The 11,139-nt window shown below is 44.5% G+C and overlaps 1 protein-coding gene across 4 annotated transcripts in view; it reads right to left on the minus strand.

The window, feature by feature from the left end:
- The window catches only part of Slc29a2 (solute carrier family 29 member 2), an 8,478-nt gene extending 8,462 nt beyond the window's left edge, over positions 1-16 (minus strand). For all 4 annotated transcript variants that reach the window (XM_048807675.1, XM_015503151.2, XM_048807676.1 and 1 more), the window contains exon 1: positions 1-16. This exon is cut by the window's left edge and continues 1,261 nt beyond it. The gene's annotated coding sequence lies outside the window, so the exon portion shown is untranslated.
- Positions 17-11,139: the final 11,123 nt, after the last annotated feature.

Raw genomic sequence — 11,139 nt, forward strand, 5'->3', positions numbered from 1 at the left:
GGGCCCCCCCCCCCCCCCCGCCTCCCAAGCCGTCCTCCGGAGAGCGTACTACAACCCCCATCACCCCCGCGCAGCAGCCGAGGGAGTCGGCTGATGGGAATTGTAGTCCAATCCATCTTCTACGAACCCCGGCGAGTCTAGGGGAGCGGGATTGTTCTGAGGACCGCCACCCGTGCCCCAGGACACATGGCACCGGGTTCCCATCTCACCTGTCCTGCGGAGCGTCTCCTCGCGCCATGGCCTTGGCAACGGAATGCACCGGGATGGGAGCGCAGAGGGGAGGCTGCACCCGCTCCTATGCGGGGCCGGAGGCCGGAGGCCGCGGGGACTGGGGGCCGTTGTCCCCGAACCCGAGTGCGGGCTGCTGGAGGTGGGGTGGGAACTCCAGGAGGATTTCCGCGGGTCTCAATCTCCACCGGCTCGGGCCTTAGCTCCGCCTCCGGGGCGGGGACAGAGGGTCGCACCACCTTCCTCCGCACCCCAAACCTTGGGCTCTTTGGGGGCGTTGTACCGAGTCCTACCTTAGGGTCTCCCTACCGGCCAGCCCACACCACCAGTGTGGCTTGGGGCAGCTGACCCGATGGGTGTCGCCGCCGCACCTCTCCGCAGCCCCCTGCCTTGCCCGCGGGCGTTGGTCCTGGATCCCTGCGTCTAGGGAGGGAAGGAGAGCGTCCCTCCCACTCCCCCGCGGAGAGCTCTGCGGTCCCCCTGGACCGGACTTTTCTTCTCTTCGCCGGCTGCGATGCTGCAGAAGCCGCGTTCGCGCCCCCTAACGTTGGGGTGCACCCGGGGCGCCTCTGCAGAGCCCCGTCCCCGGGCATAACTCGAGCTGGGCCAGCGCGCGGGAAAGCAGGAGCCTTCGCATGTCGCTTGTGGTCCTGGCAGGCTGCGCGGAGTTGGGTCCCCCCGGAGGCCGAGGAGCGGGCTGGATGCCCAAGCTGGCGGAACCCCCAGGCGGATCTGAAAGACAGGCAGACAGACTAGCCTTCTCCAGCAGGTGCCTAGGGAAGCGCCCGGCCTTTGGGCCGAACAGCCGAGGTGCTGGCCCTGCTGGGGCGCCGGGGCGGGCTTCCAGGCCGAGGTGAGCTGAGCCGCGTTGGGAGCCGTGAGTGGTTCAGCAGAGGCTGGGAGAGAAGGGTGCCCCGGAAGTGCGCTCCCTCCCCGCGCGCTGTGTGCTTAAATACGTTGCCTTCAGCGGTCTACATCACATCTCATCAAAATGAAGATGCAGCCACATGCCGCTCTTGTTTTCGTGGGAAAACTTTGAAAAGATTCCAAACCATTGCAGTTTCGAAATTGGTTTGCTTGGTCTGTCTCATAATTTATGAATGGGTGTGGTTTCTCTGGGATGCTGGAGAAGCTAGAGGCTCTAAAGCACAGATTGTTTTCATAAGAAACGACATTTTGTAACCATCTCCAGATTACTTGTATTTTTCCTCCAGCCACCTGTGGATCTGTGGGGCAACCACTGTGTTTGTCGGGTTCACGGCTTTATTACTACCATCCTTCCCCCGCCCCCCCCCCCCCGGCGTGGGATAAATGCTTGGTGACAAATAGATTGGATTGCAGTGTTCTGCAGGGGAGTTTAGGGAGACCGGGGACAGCATTGGATTACACTAAGAGAAAGTTACTCTCTTCAGTTTTCTTCCAAGCTTCCGAATATATCAAAGGGGAAAGTCTCAGTTCACGTTTTTTAGCACCCTCTAAATACTCCCACCACACAGGGACCTCAGGACCTGTCTTAACAATTCTATCTAAATACAAGTTAATAACTTTCATTTTCCTTATATTTATTCTTCTACTTATTTTAGGGCTGAAGTACAGATTTCCTATTTATGACAGTGATATAAAGTTTTCTTTGAAAAAAAATCAGTATATTTATGAAAAATGAATCCTTTAAAGAAAATAAGCGTGACTGCAGATGAGGACAGCTCTGCCCGAGTCTCGAAGGCAGGACGTGAAGAATGGAGTTTTGGGCAGCAGTGCATCTGTGAAGGGAGAGAACAGTCTGTACCAAGATTGGGCACGGGAGACGGCTGATGCATGCTGGGATATATGATAAGTGCCTTTGGATCAGTGCCTTTGGCTGGCGCGTGAGGAGGGAATAGAGCTTGTCCAAAACAGGCTGAAGGCTGAGCGTGGAACTGGGATTCCAGCTCACAGGCTCAGTCACGCTTGTCAAAAGCAATATTTTGTTACTATCCTGCAGTGAATTTGTGAACAGCAAAACCCACCCATGAAAGATTTTCACGTCAATATAATATCCCAAGTGTACAACAGAAGATAAATTTTAAAAAGCCTTTAGGAATAAAATAATATGTATGTGAATATGTTAACGCTCAAGACACATGAAGCTGTCAAAACACGTGCCATAGAGGCATGTGCTGAAACCAGTAAAGATCACTAACTTGCTGATGGTGATGTGATATTCTGCAATACTGACCAAGTCTTGGCAAAGTTCCAAGCAAAACAAAGAGCAGCTGTCCCTCTACAGAGATAGTAAGTAGCTGAGTTACTGGAAAATGCTGTGTATATTTAACCTTATAAATAATACATTGTGTCCATATGTCAACTGGACTTACAGTCCAGGCTCAGAAAATGATCAACATGTTTTTTTTTAAAAAAAGAATATATTTTATTTTTAGTGCAGTTTTAGATTTACAGAATACATGAGCAGATACTACAGATTTCCATATATGCACCCCAACCTGCTTTCCTCTATAATTAATGTCTTGTGTTAATTGGATACTTTTGTTACAATTAATGAACCCATATCCATACAGTATTATTCACTAAAGTCTTCTTTCTTTGGGTTGCACTTTATGTGGGTTTGAGAAATGCATAGTGTCTTGGATCCACCATGACAGGGTCCTACAGAATAATTTAACCTTCCTAAAACCCCTTGTGTGTCACTTATTCATCACCCCTTCCTGCCATCCCCTGAGTACCTGGCAACCACTGCTCTTTTTATGTCTCTAAGTTTGGCCTTTCAAAATGTCATATAGTCGGAATCATATAGTATGTAGCCTTTCCAGACTGGCTTCTTTCACTTAAGGCTTCTCTGTCTTTTCTGGCTCAATATTTCGTTTCTCTGTATTACTAAATAATATTCCATTCTGTGGATTACTACAGTTTGTTTATCCACTCTCCTATTTCAGGACATCTTGGTTGCTTCCACTTCTTGGTCATCATAAATAAAACTGCTGTAAACATTTGTGTACAGGTGTGTGTGTGTGTGTGTGTGTGTGACAACATAAGTTTCCAACTCAATTGGGCAAATACCCAAGGGCACTAGGGCTACATCATATAGTAAGATGGTTTAGTTTTGTAAGAATCTGTCAAACTCTTCCAAAGTGGTTGTACCACTTTGTGTCCCCCCTAGCAATGAGACAGTTCTTGTCCCACATCCTCACGGGCTTTTAATGTTGTCTATGTTCTAGGTTTTAGCCATTTTAATAGGTGTGTAGTATTATCTTGTTTTATTGTAAGTGCAATTTTTATTTTTATACTGGGGATTGAAACCAGGGGTGCTTTACCACTGAGCCACATCCCAACCCTTTTTTACATTTTATTTAGAGACAAGGTCTCGCCGAGTTACTTAGGGTCTTCCTAATTTGCTGAGGCTGGCCTTGAACTCATGATCCTCCTGTCTCAGTCTCCAAGCCACTGGGATTACATGCATGCGCCACTGTACCTAGCTTATGTACATTTTTTATTAGTGCATTTTAATGGGTGTCATCATGGAATATTAGTACATGGGGATATAATGCCATTTCCATTACCTTCCTTTACCTTCACCTTTTTCTACCTTGATCCATTTACTCTTTAATAGTCTCTGTTACTTGCATGTCGTCTTTTCCCCATAGATTTCACATGGCGGGGGCGGGGGGGAGGAACATGCGATAGTGGTCTGAGTCTGACTTTGTTTGCTTAACATTATGATTTCCAGTTTCATCTATTTTACTATAAATAATTTTCTTCTTTTTTTAAATATTTTTTTAGTTGTAGTTGGACGCAATATCTTTATTTTATTTATTTTTATATGGTGCTGATGATGGAACCCAGTGTCTTACATGTGCTAGTTGAGCACTCTACCCCTGAGCTACAACCCCGGCCCCATGATTTTCTTCTTTATGCTGAATAATATTCCATTGTGTATATATACCACATTTTCTTTATCCATTCATCGGTTGAGGAACCTTTACATCATACAACTGTATTCATGTATTTAACATGCAGGAGCCCAGAAATAGGGTACAATTTTTATGTACCAGTTTTTACAAAACAAACAACCCTATTTAAAAACAGGCAAAAGGGAGCCAGATGTGATGGCACATACCTATTTGGGAGAATGAGGCAGGAGTATCACTTGACCCCAGGAGTTTAAGGCCAGCCTGGGAAATATAGCCAGACCTCATTTCTTTAAAAAAATGAAAATGGACCAAAGACCCAAGGGACATTTCATCAAAGAATATCCACAGAGGGCAGTAAGCATGCAAAAAAAGGCTTATCATCATATGTCATTAGGAAATTGCAAGTTAAAACAAGATCTTCGAGAATACAAAAAACAATAAACACTAGCATGGATGTGGGGGGAAGGAGCCCTCCTCCACTGCTGGTGAGAATGTGAATTAGCACAGACACTATGGAGAGGCGCCTAATGCACTGTGCTGAGATAAACCTGGAGATGCAGGCATTGCCACAGTGTGCTGACTTTAACTCCTTCTGGTGTCGCCCAGGAGGGCTATATCTGCATCCCATGGTGGTTCCAATTTAGTTCCTTGAGGAAACTCCATACTGTTTTCCACGGTGTCTGTGCTCTGGCAGCCAGAAAGCAAGGGAGAAGAGGAGTGAGCTGGGACCCAAGATCCCCTTCCAGGGACACCCCCAATTACCTAGCTTCCTCCCACTAGGTCCCACCTCCTAAAGATCCACCACCTTCCAAAAGCACCATGGGCTGGGGACTAGGCCTTTAGCATGTGAGCCTTTCAAGGACGTTCAGAATCCAAACTGTAACACCAAATGATTTTTTGTTTGCTTGTTAATTCAAACTTCATGGAAGTACAATTTGCTTTATTAAAAAATTGACCATTTTTTGAGATTCATTCATAATGATAGATGTTACTATTCATTCATTCACAGTTTAAAAATGTATAATAGTCCACATTTCATGACTCTTGTTGGATGCATGTTGCAGGCACATAGCTCATTTTCAGTTGTATTCTACTATTAGCAATGCTGCTCTGAATGACATGGTGCCCTTGACATATCTACCCTGCACCTGTACAGAATTGTCTATGTACAGGGTCTCTCAACAGCAGCACTATAGACTTTTGGGCCAGGTAATTTTTTGTTGTGAGGATTGTACTGTGAATTGTAGGGTACCCCGGGCCATGCAGACTAGATGCCAGTGCCATCTGCATCCAATTATGGCAATCAACAATATCTCCATACATTACTAAATATCCTTTGAGGACAAAATTGCTCCTAAGACTCAAAATTCTCTTTTTAGGACATTTTGTAGAAGTGTTTTTATTGTTGCTATTATTGTTGTTTATGATGCTAGAACCTCAGCATGCCGTGTGAATGCGCTACACTGAGCTACACCCCAGCCCTGAGAACACATTTTGTAACACCATTTTCATGATCCCAAAAGAGATTTGCAGGTAATGTAGCCTATCCACACAATTTTTAAAACAAATTCCATAAGTGTGACACAAAGGAAAAAAAATAGAGAAAAGAAATTCATACTAAAATAATACTTTAGTATGCAAATCTTTGGGCACTACTATTCTAAAATGAAGATTTGATGCTTCCATCTGTTTCTCATGAATGCAGTTATGGGTAATAGAATTTGGAAGATCAGAAGTCAAGTTGACAGAAGGAAAAAAGGAAGAGGACAGTGCAATGACCCAGGTGGACTGCAGAGTAAAAAGGCCACAGCTTGCTCTTGCACATGCCTGTAATCCCAGTGGCTCGGGAGGCTGAGGCAGGAGGATTGCAAGTTCAAAGCCACCTTCAGCAAAAACGAGACACTGAGCAACTCAGTGACACCCTGTCTGTAAATAAAATACAAAATAGGGCTGGGGATGTGGCTTAGTTACGTTCAACCCCTGATACCAAAAAAGTAACTTTAGCCGAACTCTGAATATTGTGCCAAAGTAAATTGTAAGCTGCAAAGTAGAGAAAATGAGAAGCTGTGGTATTTTGTAAATAACTTGAGATTAATTTATAAGTTGAGTGACAAAACCTTTCCTAAGTGATGATAGGGATTTGGGATAGTGATGAAATATCTCAGATGTGACCATTGGGATTTTTTGTTTTCTTTTGCAATGTTGCAGATTGAACCCAGGGTCTCATGCATGCTAAGCAAGCACTCTGCTACTGCACTAAGCTCTTTCTCCAGCCTCTATTTCCTGTTTTTGTTTGATTGTTTTGAGATAGGGTCTCACTATGTTGTCCAGGCTGGTCTTCAACTCATGGGCTCAAATGATCCTGCTGCCTCAGCCTCCTGAGCAGTTGGGACTACAAAGCTGGCCATGTGCCTGGCTCTGTCTCCTGTTTTGAAATCTCCTGTTCTGAAATCTCCTGTTTTGCATATCTATGGTATGTAAAAACTTGGAGACTGTTATGTCTTTTGGTACATAAAGAATAGAGGAGTCAGAAAACCAAGCATTCATATATGAAGATGTAGAGTTGGTTAGATTGATTTCTGGGACTAGTATTTAAGATTTCTTTTTTAAATTCCAGGTACTCTCAAAATAAGTAAATATTTTATTATGTATTTTTCATATTGTAGATCATTCTTTCTTTTTCCTATTGCTTATTACATTGTGCTTTAATTCAGTTATGCTCCCGGGGACTATAAACTGAGTTGAATGATTTCTTATGGTGAAGGGTCCAAATTTTTGGTCTTCTTCAAGGCTTAGGACTGTGTTTAATCTTTCTTTTTTACTAGATTTGTTAGTTTCTTACCAGAAACAGAGCACCTACCCTCAGTGGCTACCTTCTAATCTATTATAGGTAGGGACAATTAATTACCAACTTGTTATAATTAGGGGTAAAATAAAAATAACTAGGTTAAAAGCAAGGAAGTTTCAAAGTGTGAAATATATATGCTCCAGATTGTCTCTTTTGATTTTTCAAGGTTAAGAAAATACTAAGTGGTTTTATTTATTTATTTGGTACTGGAGATACTGGTATGCTTAACCACTGAGCCACATTCCCTAGACTTTTTTTATACTTTATTTAGAGACCCAGTTTCACTGAGTTGCTTAGGGCTTTGCTAAATTGCTGAGGCTGGCTGGCTTTGAACTTGTGATCTTTCTGCCTTAGCCTCCCTAGCCGCTGGGATTACAGGCCTGCGCACCATGCCTGGTTTACTAAGTGGTTTTAGCTGTGTTCTGGACAGCTGAATTTGCCACATGCCACCGGAAAGGAGCTATTGCCAAATCATAAACAAGTGCAGTACTGAAGGTACCACGAGGGTGCCTCTGTGACATAGCCAGGATCTGAGGCTGAGGCTGAGGCTGGAGCTTACTGACACCAGGGCTGTCCTTCACTCTGTGCCTCCCATGCCCTTAGCACAGTTCCACTAACTCTAATACATCCACATTGCAGGTCAGGATTGGGGAAGGCAGCGGCCGTCAGTAAGGGAAGAGAATGGGCTGGAGGGTGTCCTTGGTCCCTACCTGTTCAGATATTCTGCTATATTCTGAATGCTGCTAAGTCTTGTGTGCAGAAGCTGGGGGTCAATCCTACTGCAAAGTGGTTTCCAGAAGTGTGTGGAAGCCCCAGTTAGATGTGACCCCGGGAAGCTTTGAGTTGCTTTCCTCCTAAGCCACTCAGAGGAGCACCGCCCTGCCTCCCCGCCTCCCCGCCTCCCGGTCACGCAGACCATAGAAGGCATATGGCACAGGCTCTCTGAGCCCTGAGTTTGAGGCTCTGGAATCGTCAGTTTCTGTTTTATTCAGGAATCACTTAATGCAATAAACGTAGTTTCTGGATATTGGTGGCTGGAATCATAAAGCCACTCAGTGAGCTCATATCAAATGGGGATGTTATGGGCCAGGCTATGTGGGCTATAAGCAAACAGACTCCATTTTACCCTGAGACTCCGTGTCATGTAAGAAACGCTTCTCCCACGAGAAAACTCTGCCTCTGCTGTCCCGATCCTGCTTAGCACATCCTGCTTAGAAACGCAAATGTTTCTGTTCTTCTTGTACAATGTAAAATTGCTCTCTTTTTTGGGTTCCCATTTTTCTTGGGCAGTGTACCCTGTCAGAGAATGCTTGTCTAGACCTTAGTAACCATCCTTTAAACTGTACTCAACTAGGGTCATTTTGACCTACTTCTCCTGCTTATGATTTTAGACCTCATGATGTTTGTGTGTAGTTTTAAATCACAGCAACAGCCACTTATGACTAATGTACTGGCATGCTTTAAAAGGTGTGCCCCAACTCCTGGAGGGGGTCGAGGAGCCTTGCAGCTTGCTCTCGCCCCGCCAGCTTGTGCCCCCTCCAGCTGGTAAATAAAGATGGTTTCCTCTCCTACTTTAAGATCCCCTCCACGATTTATTGCAATCTCACCATAGCAGGGACACCGCTGAGAGGAAACCGAGGTTCCTTCCCCTTGCAGCTTGAGTGTGCACACAAGCAGGCTTGGCCTCTTGCCTCAGGCCTTCCTTTCCTGATTTCTCAAGAGGAAGCCGGCACAAGACCACTGCACTAGCAGCAGTCCATGTAGACGCTCAGTTCAAGCACCGAGGAGGAATGGTAAGACCCATTCCTGAGGGGGGGGAAGGGTCTCTCTCTTTCTCTCTCTATTCTTTTTAGTTATATATGACGGTAGAATTCATTTGATAAAATTATACAAACATAGGCTATATCTTATTCTAATTAGGACTCCATTCTTGTGTGTGGAGTTCCATCCCTGGGGTCTCTTAATTCTAATTCACAACAGGGAGACTCTTCTTGGTTATTGGGTAACTAATAAACAGCCACTCTGCAAGTCCACTGTGTGCCCTGTTCTGACCAGATGTGTGGTGGGGACCAGGGGCCATGACATTAGGGCATCGCCCAGCACCCAGTGCCCAGGGAGTGGTGGCTTGGCTGTGCTAGACATCCCTGCTGTATTTTCTGATGTTGGGCTGCAGACCTCAGCCAGAAAGCTTTTTCTGAACAGGCCCAATGATGGGATGGAAAATCCCAGCTGTGTGATTCTGGGCAAGACACTCCACTTCTCTGACCCAGTTTCAATCAGAATAACAGCATCCAAGTTCTGGCAGCCAGAAGTCCAAAATCCGAGGCATAGACAGGGCTGATTCCTTTTGGAGTCTCTGTCCTGTGCTGCTGGTGACTGAGGGCAGTCCTTGGCTGACGGCCACATCACTCCAACCATGGCCCTGTCTTCATATGGCTTTCTCTCCTATGAGTCTCCTTAATGTAGATTCTTACCATTGGGTTTCAAATATGTTAAAACACAACTTTAATAATAATATGGAGTACTTTTAAAGTAACCTTTGTCAATTAAACAATGACATCCCAACATTTCACTTTTTGCTACTAATTAATAATATTTTGTCCCAAGTCTGGTAAAATGAAATTCCCTCAGATTTCCTCCAATATATATTCACCACTGGCTCTGTTGCTTTTGCAGCAACCACGCAGCTGTAAGAGAATTTGAAAGAAGCCTTTGCTAAAAATGCTCTGGCACATGGTTTAGTTCTTGTGAAAGAAGAGAAGAGTCATAGTTGGATCACAAACCTTTCTGAAGTAGATGATGAAATCATGTTTGGAGTTTAAATGTTCTCTTCAGCTCACTTGATGCATATATATGCATTTGCTTTTTAAAGAGCCAACACTGTTGCCTGTGTTGGCCCTGAATCCTGGGTTCAAGTGATCCTCCTGCCTCAGTCTCAGCAGTCGCTGGGACTACAGGCATGTGCCACTGCATTTAACTCTCCTTGTTTAACTGTCTGTATTAATTGTAGAGGGCTTCATCACCCCAACCAGTGCTGCAATTTCATTCTGAGCCTTAAATCTGATCTTTGTGTCTTTTAAAATTGTGTCCAAAATAGAAACTCTTAAATTCCTACAAAAGTGGAAACTGGAAGTTCTCTACAAACAGGACACTATAAAGTGGGATTGGCCTCCGATTTTAGTGGGTTAGTTTTTATTTGTTTTTTAAGTTAACAAGCTTTATTTATTTATTTATTTTTTAATATTTATTTTTCAGTTTTCGGTGGACACAACATCTTTGTTTGTATGTGGTGCTGAGGATCGAACCTGGGCCGCATGCATCCCAGGCGAGCGCGCTTCCTCTTGAGCCACATCCCCAACCCCACAAGCTTTATTTTTTAGAGCAATTTTGGGTTCAACACAAAATTGAAAAGTACAGAGAATTCCCATGTACCTCTGCCTGGCACGTGTACCACCTCTTCCATTACTGACATCCTGTACAATTAAACAATGTGCAAGACTGGCACATTATTACAGTCCATGAACCTACACAGACACATAATTATCACTGAAAGTCTATAGTTTATATTAGAGTTCACTCTTGGTGGTGTACATTCTATGAGGTTTATTTTTTTGTTTCTTTTTAAAGTTTTTAGTTATATAGGTGGAAACAATATCTTAGTTTTTATTTTTATGTGGTGCTGAGGATCGAACCCAGTGCCTCACGCATGGTAGGCAAGTGCTCTACCTCTGAGCCACACCCCATCCCTCCTATTTTTTTGTTTCTGGTTTTCATGCTGGGGACTGAACCCAGGGCCTCCTGCATGCTAGGCAACCAATCCCTCTACCACTGAGCTCCTCCCACCCCTGTTGTATTACATTGATGTATTTGTTCTTTCATCAATACCACCTGTGGTTACTGAAGCTATATTAGGTTATGAACCTGGGTCATGTCAGTTCTCTGCCTTTGTTCTTCAATATTGTATTGACTGTTCCGAGTCTTTTGCCTCTCTATCTAAACTTAAGAACTATTCTGCTGCTATCCCAGAATAATATCCTGGAATTTTTATCAGCATTTCATTGGATCTGTAGAACAAGTTGAGAAGAAGGGATGTATTCACAATGCCGAGTCTTCCAATCATGAACATAGAATACCCCCGTCCCAGGCAGCAGGAGATTA

Source organism: Marmota marmota, unplaced genomic scaffold (genome assembly GCF_001458135.2).
Source record: "Marmota marmota marmota unplaced genomic scaffold, marMar, whole genome shotgun sequence".
NCBI lineage: Eukaryota > Metazoa > Chordata > Mammalia > Rodentia > Sciuridae > Marmota > Marmota marmota.